At 45.3% G+C, this 14,587-nt stretch overlaps 1 long non-coding RNA gene across 1 annotated transcript; it reads right to left on the minus strand.

The window, feature by feature from the left end:
• Positions 1-1,627: 1,627 nt before the first annotated feature.
• LOC141107148 (uncharacterized) lies at positions 1,628-2,803 on the minus strand. The gene is made up of 3 exons (XR_012235798.1): positions 2,172-2,803; positions 1,941-2,065; positions 1,628-1,807 (listed from the first exon to the last, which is right to left on the minus strand). It is a non-coding gene; the product is annotated as an uncharacterized lncRNA (long non-coding RNA).
• Between the last annotated feature and the right edge of the window lie 11,784 nt (positions 2,804-14,587).

Genomic DNA, 14,587 nt, shown 5'->3' on the forward strand with positions numbered 1-14,587 from the left:
GCACAGGAAAGTGTCTTTGGGCTAATAAATGTAACAGCAGGTATTTTGTGGTATCTGCTATTAACCGGTTCAATACAGGGCATTTTCACCCCCTTCCTTCCCAGGCAAATTTTTAGTTTTCAGCGCTGTCGCACTTTAAATGACAATTGCGAGGTCGTGCGACCTTGTACCCAAAAAAATTGACGTCCTTTTTTCCCCACAAATAGAGCTTTCTTTTGGTGGTATTTGATCACCTCTGTGTTTTTTATTTTTTGCGCTATAAACAAAAGAAGAGCAACAATTTTGAAAAAAACACAATATTTTTTACTTTTTGCTATAATAAATATCCAATTTTTTTAAAAAAAACTAATTTTTTCCTCAGTTTCGGCTGATACGTATTCTTCTACATATTTTTGGTAAAAAAAAATCGCAATAAGCGTATATTGATTGGTTTGCGCAAAAGTTATAGCGTCTACAAAATACGGGATAGATTTATGGCATTTTTTAAAAAAATTTTTTTTTTTTTTACTAGTAATAGTGGCGATCACGATTTTTTTTCATGACTGACATTATGGAGGACACATCGGACACTTTTGACACATTTTTGGGACCATTCACATGTATACAGCGATCAATGCTATAAAATTGCATTGATTACTGTGTAAATGTGACAGGCAGTGAAGGGGTTAACCACTAGGGGGACACAAGGGGTTAAATGTGTTTCCTAGGGAATGATTCTAACTGTAGGGGGAGGGGACGTACAAGTGGAGGAGACGGATCAGTGTTCCTCTGTACTGGGAACACAGATCGGTCTCTTCTCAACTGACAGGACGTGGATCTGTGTGTTTACACACACAGATCCACGGTCCGGCCCGGTTAACGGGCAATTGCGGGTGCCCGGCGGACATCGCGGCCGCCGGGCACACGCACCGGGTCCCGAGCAATGCGGCGGGCAGGCGCGCGCGCCCCCTAGGCGGCCGGGAAGCCCAGGCCGTCATATGACGTCCACCCAGGATGGGAGATCCCATCTGTGGACGTCATTTGACAATAGCCGGGTAGGGAAGTGGTTAAGCAAGACATTTACATTTAAATATTTAACCACATGACCTCCGGTAGGTTCTACCCCCTTCACGACCAGGCCATTTTTTCCTATTTAGCACTGCGCTACTTTAATTGGCAATTGCGCAGTCATGCAACACTGTACCCAAATGAAATTGATATTGTTTTTTTTTCACACAAATAGAGCTTTCTTTTGGTGGTATTTGATCACCACTGGGTTTTTTTTTACTATATAAACAAAAAAATTAAAAATTAAAAAAAAAAGATATTTTCTGTTATAAAACATATCCAATAAAAATAAAAAAATACATCTAATTACTTCATACACCAAAATGTATTCTGCTACATGTCTTTGGTGAATAAATATCCCAATAATTGTATATTAAGTGGTTTATGCAAAAGTTATTGCGCCTACAAACTATGGTATGTATATCAAGTAGAGAGGATCCGAGTGATTCTAAGTACGCACCTCATCCTGGTTTTAATTAATTAATAGCAAGGGAAAGATAATGAGATTGTAGCGGTGCTAGATACAAATAGTACATGTAGACAATATACATAAAAATATATATTTATTTTATTAGTACAGACATATACAAAAGGGTTCAATTAAAATAGGTTAACAGAGCATATATTGGAAATGATGGGTCGCTGGTCACCCAATATTCTAAAAGTGGTGGTCACAGGAGAATGTCTTGTCCCAGCATGTTTCGCCAAATGTGGCTTCCTCAGGGGATTTTTTCTGGGACCACGAGTCCGTAACCCAGCTCTGGCATAAGTTACAAAAACATATTAGCAAGAGTTAAGATAACAAAAGTCATATATGAAAACATAGACAGGAAGTTTTTTGTGGTAGCATATATATCCCTGCCATGGCCTGTGAAAAGAAACCGAGTACCCACCTTCAACTCAGCCGGGACGAAGGGCAAATGTATGAGGTATCTCACAAGAGTGGAAAAAGAGGTCCAAAGGTCAAGGTTCGATGAAAAGGGCCATGCCCCGCCACAGGGGGTAGATAAAGACCAGGCTATAAGAAAGCAAGCATAGATTTATTACTAGGCACAAAACTGGAAGTAAAACGGACATAATAAAGTCCAATAAATGGGGCCATCATGGCTCAAAAGGCAACTTACTATGCTCGAAGCTACATGAAAGAAAATTGTGAGGCGACCATGGAGTTATGTTTTCGAAGAGACACAGCAAAAAGTCTCAGTCAGTCCAGTGAGAACCTCTCAGAACACTGGACACTGAAAAATAGAAAGATAAAAAACAAAAATCCCAATATTGAAAAACATAAAGGAAAGAAAATTGTAAAGAATTTAATGAAAAGGAATGGCAAAGCAGCCTATGATCCCGATCCTTCTAATGTAGGGGATGGGGATTAAAAGGATTGCATAAAGGAAGGGGTGAAAATACTGCGCTAAACCCAACGTGAAAAGAAGTGCACAAATAATGATAGGAAGCTGCTAACACACGAACAAACAAAGTCCAAATAACAATAACAAATAAATAGTGTAGCGCTAAACAAATGTGACTAAGTGAAAAAATGGCAACAAAGCCACCTCAAAAAAGCTAAGATTACACTAAAATAAATCAAAATAGCCTATAAACCAGGCATGTCCAAAGTCCGGCCCGCGGGCCAATCGCGGCCCGCGGTCCGGTTTCGGACGGCCCGCCTGGTAATTTTGACATATATATCTTTTGTGGCCCCCAACGAATCCCCGAGCGCCGGGGGCCATAAAAGATAGATATGCTGGCTGCCTTGGAGGGGGCGGGACAAGCGCCGTACAGGATACAGGAGAATTTCCTGTTTACACGGCGTCCTGTGTAAAAGGAAGTGCCGTCTCCTGCGCTGCCATTGGACAATTGTTTTGTCCATCATAGGAGGCGGGACTTTCAATTAAAGAGGCCGCCGTGTAAACAGGAATTTCTCCTGTATATCTGTTGGCGCTCGTCCCGCCCCCTCCCTGTCTCCTCCAAGGCTGCAGATGGACATGAATCAGGCTGCACTGACAGCAATGGTGAGTCTGCATTCATGTCAATGTGGTGGGGGCTGCCGTATTTATGTCAATGTGGTGGGGGCTGCATTCATGTGAATGTGGTGGGGGCTGCATTCATGTCAATGTGGGGGCTGCATTCATGTGAATGTGGTGGGGGCTGCATTCATGTCAATGTGGGGGCTGCATTCATGTGAATGTGGTGGGGGCTGCATTCATGTCAATACGGTGGGGGCTGCATTCATGTCAATACGGTGGGGGCTGCATTCATGTGAATGTGGTGGGGGCTGCATTCATGTCAATACGGTGGGGGCTGCATTCATGTCAATACGGTGGGGGCTGCATTCATGTCAATGTGGTGGGGGCTGCATTCATGTCAATACGGTGGGGGCTGCATTCATGTCAATACGGTGGGGGCTGCATTCATGTCAATACGGTGGGGGCTGCATTCATGTCAATACGGTGGGGGCTGCATTCATGTCAATACGGTGGGGGCTGCATTCATGTCAATACGGTGGGGGCTGCATTCATGTCAATACGGTGGGGGCTGCATTCATGTCAATACGGTGGGGGCTGCATTCATGTCAATACGGTGGGGGCTGCATTCATGTCAATACGGTGGGGGCTGCATTCATGTCAATACGGTGGGGGCTGCATTCATGTCAATACGGTGGGGGCTGCATTCATGTGAATGTGGTGGGGGCTGCATTCATGTCAATACGGTGGGGGCTGCATTCATGTCAATACGGTGGGGGCTGCATTCATGTCAATACGGTGGGGGCTGCATTCATGTCAATACGGTGGGGGCTGCATTCATGTCAATACGGTGGGGGCTGCATTCATGTCAATACGGTGGGGGCTGCATTCATGTCAATACGGTGGGGGCTGCATTCATGTGAATGTGGTGGGGGCTGCATTCATGTCAATACGGTGGGGGCTGCATTCATGTCAATACGGTGGGGGCTGCATTCATGTCAATACGGTGGGGGCTGCATTCATGTCAATACGGTGGGGGCTGCATTCATGTCAATACGGTGGGGGCTGCATTCATGTCAATACGGTGGGGGCTGCATTCATGTCAATACGGTGGGGGCTGCATTCATGTCAATACGGTGGGGGCTGCATTCATGTCAATACGGTGGGGGCTGCATTCATGTCAATACGGTGGGGGCTGCATTCATGTCAATACGGTGGGGGCTGCATTCATGTCAATACGGTGGGGGCTGCATTCATGTCAATACGGTGGGGGCTGCATTCATGTCAATACGGTGGGGGCTGCATTCATGTGAATGTGGTGGGGGCTGCATTCATGTCAATACGGTGGGGGCTGCATTCATGTCAATACGGTGGGGGCTGCATTCATGTCAATACGGTGGGGGCTGCATTCATGTCAATACGGTGGGGGCTGCATTCATGTCAATACGGTGGGGGCTGCATTCATGTCAATACGGTGGGGGCTGCATTCATGTCAATACGGTGGGGGCTGCATTCATGTCAATACGGTGGGGGCTGCATTCATGTCAATGTGGTGGGGGCTGCATTCATGTCAATGTGGTGGGGGCTGCATTCATGTCAATACGGTGGGGGCTGCATTCATGTCAATACGGTGGGGGCTGCATTCATGTCAATACGGTGGGGGCTGCATTCATGTGAATGTGGTGGGGGCTGCATTCATGTGAATGTGGTGGGGGCTGCATTCATGTGAATGTGGTGGGGGCTGCATTCATGTCAATACGGTGGGGGCTGCATTCATGTCAATACGGTGGGGGCTGCATTCATGTTAATGTGGTGGGGGCTGCATTCATGTTAATGTGGTGGGGGCTGCATTCATGTCAATACGGTGGGGGCTGCATTCATGTCAATACGGTGGGGGCTGCATTCATGTCAATACAGTGGGGGCCACATTCATGGCAATGGAGTGGGGGCCGCAGATGGGCACTGATTAGGCTGCATTGATGGGCACTGACCCTTATTTTGCTTCACAGTTCTTTATTTAAAATTTAAGATTTTTTTTCCTGAAACTTCATTTTTAAAGTGAAGGTGCGTGTTATAAGCAGATTAAATCCGGTATATCCAAATAACACGCCCAAGCTCATCTATTCACCACACACAGCACAAAGGCAAGAGAATTCTTGTTGGGCCGTGTATTAGTGCTCGGATGGACACACTTAGACCAAATTTTAATGGTTTAAGAATGTCAGGCAAAATGGTCGGCCCTCAAGCATGTTCTATTCATCAAATCTGGCCCTCTTGGAAAAAAGATTGGACACCCCTGCTATAAACTAAAAAATGAATATAAGTGACATAAAACACAGTTTATGGAGTAATTGTAATGAACTACAATAGTCCAATAACAAAAGTGTCCAATAAATGGAAAGCTTTCTCTTCAATCTTCAACTGAAGTAGAAAACATATGGTCAAGATGGATGGATCAGAGATACAGATGGATCAAGTATACAATGGTAAACATCTGAAAAATACTCAAATGTGAGGATGGGTACTCTTACCACACCAGGTGGACGCACATACCATACAGCAGTGCATCTAATGCGCTTGTAATACTGGATCCCCAGTGATGAGATGATGCCAAGCTGGATGGTAATACAACGACTGACTCCAATCCGCTCACGGTTGGATAATAGTCCCAAGAGGATGATTCCATTCAAAGGAGACAGCAGAAGAACCGATCCACACAATGGGTGATAATCAGAGGATAGCCATCGATGCTCGAACATCAAGCTCTGATCCATCCATCTTGACCACGTTTTCTACTTCAGTTGAAGATTGAAGAGTAAGCTTTCCATTTATTGGATACTACACATGTGGACATTTTTGTTATTGGACTATTGTAGTTTTATTACAATTACTCCATATACTTTGTTTTATGTCACTTATATTCCTTTTTAGTTTATAGGCTATTTTGATTTATTTTAGTTTAATCTTAGCTTTTTTGAGGTGGCTTTGTTGCCATTTTTTCACTTAGTCACATTTGTTTAGCGCTACACCATTTATTTGTTATTAAAAGGATTGCGACTGAAAATATCCAAGAAATCGCATGTGTGGACATGTAAGCTAAGGGGGGGTCATCGCTCGATATGTAACACAGTTGTTAAAATATTAACTTTATGGTCTTATTCCACCATACTCTAGGATATATCAAAGGGGAACAGAAAGGACCCTTACATGCCACATACACAGAGGAAGGACTAAAGCAGAGAAAGGACAGGAGAAAATGTGAAGAATTCACAGATAAAGTTATTTTTGTAACGCAATAATATACCTAACTCCAGTGCTCCCGTGTGCCAGCTCTCGAGTGTTTGCCGGTTTGAGCCGGCATTAAATACCCCCCGCTCGCTCAGCGTCAGACGTCACGGTGCGAGCACGGACAAGGGACACCTACCGCGCATGCGCTGATATGCGGCACTGCCTGGCCTACAAATCCCAGACATCCTAGCGGCCATAGGCGTGCCCACAGGGTGTGCCAGGTGTGCCTGGGCACACCCTAATCACCTTGTGTGGTGCATATTCCCCCCTGTTTAGACCACTGATATTTCATCCCCCAAAAAAATGTTACAAAAGAAAATATTTTTTTGGAAAAGAAAATAAACAAAATTACACTGTCCACTGCCCTACTGACACATCAGTACATATACACATGCATATGTATTTGAGCTTTGGGGTGCACACCCTAATGCAAGAGGCTGCGCACACCTATGCTAGTGGCAGATGGAATGGTCACCACATGGTATGTATATATACTGGAATTTACGCAGCTATACTGTAATGGCCATGATCAGTGACTTGTAGTGGGACTGTAATAGGGTGGCGGGCAATCAGGCGCTAAAAGATACTGGCTGGGAGGGACACTGACCCTGATGTCTCTAGTGACACTAATACAGTGATTAGTGACAATACTCTACACTGTCACTGTACTAATGACACTGGCTGGGAAGGGCTTAACATCTAGGGTGATTAAGGGGTTAACTGTGTCTAACAAGTGTACTGTGTGTAATTTGTGCTGCTTTTACTTACTAATCTGGCTGTTTTTTCTCCCTGATTTTAATGGAGAAGAAACAGCCAGATTGCTGTTCAGTGCACACAGAGTTCTATGTGCTTGTAAACAAAGTGTGATTGTGTGTGATTGGACACAGCCGATCAGTAGGTTTCAGCCAAAATCATTAGCTGAAATCTGCTGCCAAACTCATGCTGTGTCCAATCACAGCACAGGTTGGCAGGGGGGCACATACATGCGTGCCCCAAACCCAGGAAAAAGGCAGGTAACGTTTATATACATTGCCATGCCTTCACCTGCCACCCACTTGCTATATATTTATTGTGAGTGATTGTCAGGTGGGTAAAATAGAGGTTCAATTTAAACCTATGCTTTTTCCCCTTGTACTTTATGATGATACTCCTTTGACTCATTTGACTAAGGCAGGGGCCTGCAAACTTTCCAAACAAAGTGCCTGTTTACCGTTCTTCCGACTATAAAGGGAGGCCAGACTGTGGCCAATGTGTGTAGAAAATGGCCTGGGAGTAAATGTTATTGACATCAGTGGAAGGAATGGTGCCCTATTGTTGGTATCAGTGGGAGAAATAGTGCACCGTCAGTGGGGGGAATAATTCCCCATCATTGGTATCAGTGGGAGAAATAGTGCCCCATCATTGGTGTCAATAGGAGGAATAGTGGCCCATCATTGGTGTCAGTGGGGGGAATAGTGCCCTATTATTGGTATCAGTAGGAGGAATAGTGCCTCATCATTGGTATCAGTGGGAGAAATAGTGCCCCATCATTGGTGTCAATGGGGGGAATAGTGACCCATCACTGGTGTCAGTAGGGGGAATAGTGCCCCATCATTGGTGTCAGTGGGAGGAATACTGCCTTGTATTGGTCGTGGGAATATTGCCTTAAGGGCCAGATAAAGGCAAGCAAAGGGCCAGATCCAGCCCCTGGGCCACAGTATGGAGACCACTGGTCTAAGGAATTCATTGTGATATTTTTCTTGAACAAACAAGTGGTCTCTATGGTAGGTTACTAAAGTAGGCATTGTTAGAGACTTGTACCATCATCCAGGAATCTAGAATTAGTAAAGTTGGGAGCCTGATCCCCAATCAGGCTGCCTGAAGGAAATGAGGGCATTTGGACTATTGCGCTACAGTGAAAAATATTACAATAGAAATGATATAACAATAATGTAAAAATCATACAGTGGATTTTATTGATGCCGAAAACAAATCATCAGTTACACAATAAAACATGGTAGCAATACAGGTATATCACCAGTGAAGTCATTGACCCCGAAGGGGGAAATATACAGTAGGACAATTGATCTCAAATATCATGTTCCTTGACTAGTTTCGCGGACACTGGCCTCTTCATCAGGAGGGAATCTGTAGACCTGGGGGAGCTGCAAAGATGATGGAAAGTAATCTGGGTAGATAAAATAAAAGGAATTAGGTATACTGGGGTTGCCACACTAAAGACAAGTGAACCCGTTAGGCGTCAGATAGTAGAGGAGATACTAAAAATAAAATGGTGAAATAGTGATAGAAATATGTGCACAATGGGAAGAAGGTGAGGGAAGAAATTGTGAAAATGGTGAAAAAAATGGAAAAGGTGTGACAAAATGTGAAAAAAATATATAAATAGTGCAAAAAATGAGTAGGTGACAAATTGAGGTGAGGGAGGACAACTGGGGGGGGGGGGCATGGCAGCGGGTAAATGGGAAGGGGGGAAGGAAAAACTAGGGGAAACAGGGGTGGGTGGGGGGTAGAAGAGAAGAGGGGGAAAAAAGGGAAAGGAGGAAGGGAGAAGAATGATAAGATGAGGTGTAAAATGTGAAGTGAGTAGGAGGCACAGTGATACCTGGTGCTAATATAGGAGTTTTAAGGGTTCCCGGGGGAGGCACCACTCGAAGAGCCAGTGCCATGGTGTGGCTAGCATGGATAGTACTAGGGACTACGGGCAGAGGGTGGAGGCATGATAGGGCATATCCACCCATGCCTGGAGCACCTATAGGGAACAGAAGCGGTATCAGGTAAAAAACAACAATGCCAGTGCCTTGAAGTAAGGAACTGCAAAATGGTAATGGTGAAGCTGATTATCCCCAATAACTTACGAAGAGCTAGCTGAGGCACACAATCCCGGGGACCGAAAATCCAGACCATCATTGAACAGGCGAATGCCTGTTATATGTAGCTCCCGACTGTGTGATGCTAACATAAAATAAGGGGCATGCTGATGGGCACATTTTATGTTAAGGGGAATGCTGATGGCCACAACAAAATGTGCCCATCAGCCTACTCCTTAACATAAAATGTGCCCATCAACGTGCCCCTTTAACTTAAACATGCCAATCAGCGTGCCCCTTAAAATAAAATATGCCCGTCAGTGTGCCCCTTAACATAAAATAAGGGGCACGCTGATGGGCACATTTTAAGTTAAGGGGCACACTGATGGGCACATTTTATGTTAAGGGGCACTTTGATGGCAACATTTTATGTTTAGGGGAACACTGATGGGCACAACAAAATGTGCCCATCAGCCTACTCCTTAACATAAAATGTGCCCATCAGCATGCCTCTTAACATAAAATGTGCCCATCAGTGTTCCCCTTAACAAAAAGTGTGCCCCTGTCACACCCCATATACCCTAAAGATAAAAGCTGGCAGAGATGGCAAGCTGCATGGTGCGGGAGCTGTGAGATACCATACCTCGTGGCCAGCTAGGAGTGAGAGCCGGGACCCGTGAGATAGCGAGCAGCAGGGGGCGGGGCATGCACATGATATCACACCTTAACTCCAGCCCAGCATAGAGTAATGCCCTGTACACACGGTTGGACATTATTCGGACATTCCGACAACAAAATCCATGGATTTTTTCCAATGGATGTTGGCTCAAACTTGTCTTGCATACACACGGTCGCACAAAGTTGTCGGAAAATCCAATCGTTCTGAACGCGGTGACGTAAAACACGTACGTCTGGACTATAAACGGGGCAGTAGCCAATAGCTTTCGTCTCTTAATTCATTCTGAGCATGCGTGGCACATTGTGCGTCAGATTTGTGTACACACGTTCGGAATTTAACCGATCAGATTTTGTTGTCGGAAAATTTTATAGCCTGCTCTCAAACTTTGTGTGTCGGAAGTTCCGACGGAAAAAGTCCGATAGAGCCCACACACGGTCAGAATTTCCGACAACACAATCCGATTGCACTTTTTCCGGCAGAAAATCCGACCCTGTGTACGGGGCATAAGAGTTGAGAGCCGCAAGGCAGTCAACAGCAGGGGGTGGAGCGCACACGCAACAAAAATGACTGCTAAGTGGCAGAGATGTGACACTACACAGGTGGCCTGATGGTCCGGACAGGAGCATCACTTAGTCTGTGTTCGGACCGCGGTCGGCCATTTATTGATGGCTGATCTAGTGGATCAGATGGCAGTCAGGTGTAAATGGACAGGTTGTACGTTTACATCTGATTGTCCATAAAAGAGAAGGAGGGATCAGTGGACAGATTCCCCACTGAGCAGGTAGGCTTCTGGTGGAGTCTGCCCTGGGTGCAAGAGGCCTAAAACAAAGTATTAAATCCAACAAAATGCAGTACACATAAGTAGTCCCACTACTAAAATAAACTAAAAAATTAGAACAAGTGGCATGGCTGCACACACCTAATGGTATTTTTATAGAAAATTTGCATAGCTCTTTGCTTAGAGAAACTGCTAGTGCATTTGTTAAGTGTGAATGAGGGAAATCGATTTTTTTGTGAATAAACAACTTTAGATCCTAAGAGGAACTAGCCTGCTGACTGAGTAGTTTAGAAAGTGGTACCGTAATATGCCCACCAGATGGCACTAGTACAGCATTATTACCACTAGATATAGCTGAAGATCAAAGGAAATAAGTGTTGAACTATGATCATCAGCTTCATCTAGTGGCCATAATGTAGTATTTCTCAATACAAGTAAAACCTTGGATTGTGAGCATAATTCGTTCCAGAAACATGCTTGTAATCCAAAGCACTTGTATATCAAAGCAAATTTCCCCATGAGAAATAATGGAAACTCAAATCATTCGTTCCACAACCATTTATTGAAAGGTCCTTCAGTTTATAGTCCATATAAAAAGATTATAGCAATGTGATAAATTGTGTAACCATAAAATGTCCAACCACAAATGGAAGCCTCCACAAGGGGATTACAAAATCCAGCAGGAGCTACAGAGTATAAAAAGAAGAGAGGCGCCTCTAAGTGTAGCAATATGTTACTAAATGTTGTATCTTCATTAAATGTAACCATATTGCTACACTTAGAGGCGCCTTTCTTATCTTTTATACAAAGTTGTGACATAAAGCTACTTGTATATCAAGACATCGCTTGTATATCAAGTCAAAATGTATTAAAAATTTTTGCTTTCTTGCAAAACGCTCTCAAACCAAGTTACTCTCAAAACAAGGTTTTACTGTACCACTATTTTTTTTTCTATATGACAAACATTTAACCTTGTACCCCTTACTCATTCAAATAGGGCAGTATCTGGGGGGGGGCCTTATTGTTAAAGGGGATTTTGAGATTTTGATAAGCCCCCTACCTACAGATCTCTATAACCACCAGACCAGGGTTGTGGCGAAGAGGCTCTTGTCTTCATCAACATGGGGACAAGGTGCTTTGGCAAAGTATCCCCCCCCCCCCATGTTGAGGGCATGTGGTCTGGTATGGTTCAGGACTGCATGCTTGTCCTCCCTTTCCTGGCCTGCCAGGCAGCATGCTCATATAAAGGTCTGGTATTTTGTGGAGACCTCATGCCATTTCATTTAGTTTTTTTTTGGTTTGGGGTCCCTCTTAAAACTCTTATCAGATTCAAAGGACATTGTATGGATTGTGGGGAAATCCCCATGCCATTTTTTAGGTTTTAAACGACTGCAAGACCGAAAACCAAACTATTCCTGCCTCACCTCCTTCCTGCCCAGGCTGTTTTTCAGATTTCAGCACTGTCACACTTTGAGTGACAACTGCTCAGTCAAGCAATGTTGTATCCAAATTAATTTATACATTTTTTGAGACAGCCATAGCTTTCTACTGGGGTTTCTTGCTATATAATGAAAATATATATATATTTTTTTAAAAAGGTTTTGCTTTGTTTCTGTTTAAAAAAATGTATATAAATAATATTTCTTCCCAAGTTTAGGGCAAAGTGTATTTTGCCACATTTGAGCAGATCAGTCCAGGTGGCAGTCAAAAGAATGGTTGATAAACAGGCTGGGGTCAGTTCAGGCAGCAGGCAGAGATGTGGTCAGTATGCAGGCAAAAGACCAGTCCAGGTGGTAAGGAGAAACATGGGTCAATTAACAGGCTAGGGTCATTCCAGGCAGCAGCAGGGGCGTACCTAAAGCATTTGGCACCCAGGGCGGATCCTATATCTGGCACCCCTCCAAGTTAAAATGTAAAAACGCCCCACTGTGCCCCCTGCATACCTCTGCATCCTTTAATATCTCTTTGTCACTACTGTGTATCCCCTCTCCACAACTGCACCTCTGGACCCCTTTACATTACACAGCACCCTGCACCTCTGGACCCCTTTACATTACACAGCACCCTGCACCCCTTTACATTACACAGCACCCTGCACCTCTGGACCCCTTTACATTACACAGCACCCTACACCACTAGACCCCTTTACATTACACAGCACCCTGCACCTCTGGACCCCTTTACATTACACAGCACCCTGCACCACTAGACCCTTTTACATTACACAGCACCCTGCATCACTGGACCCCTTTACATTACACAGCACCCTGCACCACTAGACCCCTTTACATTACACAGCACCCTGCACCACTGGACCCCTTTACATTACACAGTGCTCTGCATTTCTGGGCCCCTTTACATTTCACAGAACCCTGCACCCCTTTACATTACACATCCCCCTGCATCTCTGGACCCCTTTACATTACACATCCCCCTGCATCTCTGGACCCCTTTACATTACACAGCACCCTGCATCACTGGACCCCTTTACATTACACAGCACCCTGCATCTCTGAACCCCCTTATATTACACAGCACCCTGCATCTCTGGACCCCTTTACATTACACAGCACCCTGCACCTCTGAACCCCTCTACATTACACAGCACCCTGCATCTCTGTACCCCTTTACATTACACAGCACCCTGCACCCCTTTATATACATAGCACCCTGCACCTCTGGACCACTTTACATTATACAGCCCCCCACAGCTCTGGACCCCCTGCATGTTACACAGACCCCCACCTTCAGTGCAGACCCCTCCCTTCAGTGCAGACCCCTCCCTTCAGTGCAGACCCCCTCCCTTCAGTGCAGACTCCCTCCCTTCAGTGCAGACTCCCTCCCTTCAGTGCAGACTCCCTCCCTTCAGTGCAGACCCCTCCCTTCAGAACTTCAGATCAGCGTGGCACATGCAGGTCCCCCCCCTGTTTACACATAAACAGAGAGGAGGGGGAGGTGGCTTCACTCTGCTCGGCTGTGTGACATCCGGGACTGCTCAGACAGCCCATGGCCACGAGAGAAGGGGATGGTTGGTGCAGTGGCGTCACTCTGCACCCCCGCCCCCCCTTGCAATGCCACTGCAACTCTCCTCTCTCCCTGCTCTAATGCTCTAACTTGCCTGTCACCACGCCGCTGCCTAAACCCGCCCCGTGGTGCTGTGACCACTTCAGTCGCGGAGGGGAGAGGGGGGGTGCCAGCCTGACACCCCCCCCAGTGTGTAGCTCCCGGAACCCCCACTTGGTAAGCCACTGGGCAGCAGGCAGAGTCTTGGTCAGTATGCAGACAAAGAGTCATTCCAGGCAGCAGGCAGAAACATGGTTAACCACTACCCGCCCGTAGGATGTCATATGACGTCCTTAGATTGAAATGGTAAAATCTGGATGATGGTTGTAGCTACAGGCATCATTCAGATAGCTTTGTTTTCAGCCAGTAATTCCCTCTAATGTAAAAGCCATCCTAGTGGCTATTTAGCCGCTGGATGGCTTTTACATGCAGCAGGAGGGAATTCTGGAAACCAGAAATCTATGACTCTGGGAAGCTGGAAGCGACATCATGTAATAATAAAAAAAAAATTGAAAGCACCCCGTCCCCTCGTGCTCACACCCAGAAGTGAACGCATACATAGGTTGTGCCCACATTTGTAAACAGCGTTCGCACCACACATGTGAGGTATTGCTGTGAACGTTATAGTGAGAGCAAAATTTCTATCACTAGACCGCCTCTGTAACTCTAAACTGGTAACCTGTTGAGATCCGCTGATCAGTCTCATTGGTGCAGCATTGGAGTGCCGGAAAGGAGCAAGGAGTGTTACAGAGATACAGGTGACAATGAATCCCCAGAGGGAGGGCCCTGGATGTTCAGCAACCCGAGTGTGGAATCAATACCTTATTATATCTGATGATGGCTGTATACCTTCCACACTGATATATTCTAACATCAGCTTTACAAATCCTGGATACTTCAACTTTGATAGTAATGAACCTATGTCTGCCCAGTCAGGATACTATCATATTACCTATCCTCT

Source organism: Aquarana catesbeiana, linkage group LG09 (assembly GCF_042186555.1).
Source record: "Aquarana catesbeiana isolate 2022-GZ linkage group LG09, ASM4218655v1, whole genome shotgun sequence".
NCBI lineage: Eukaryota > Metazoa > Chordata > Amphibia > Anura > Ranidae > Aquarana > Aquarana catesbeiana.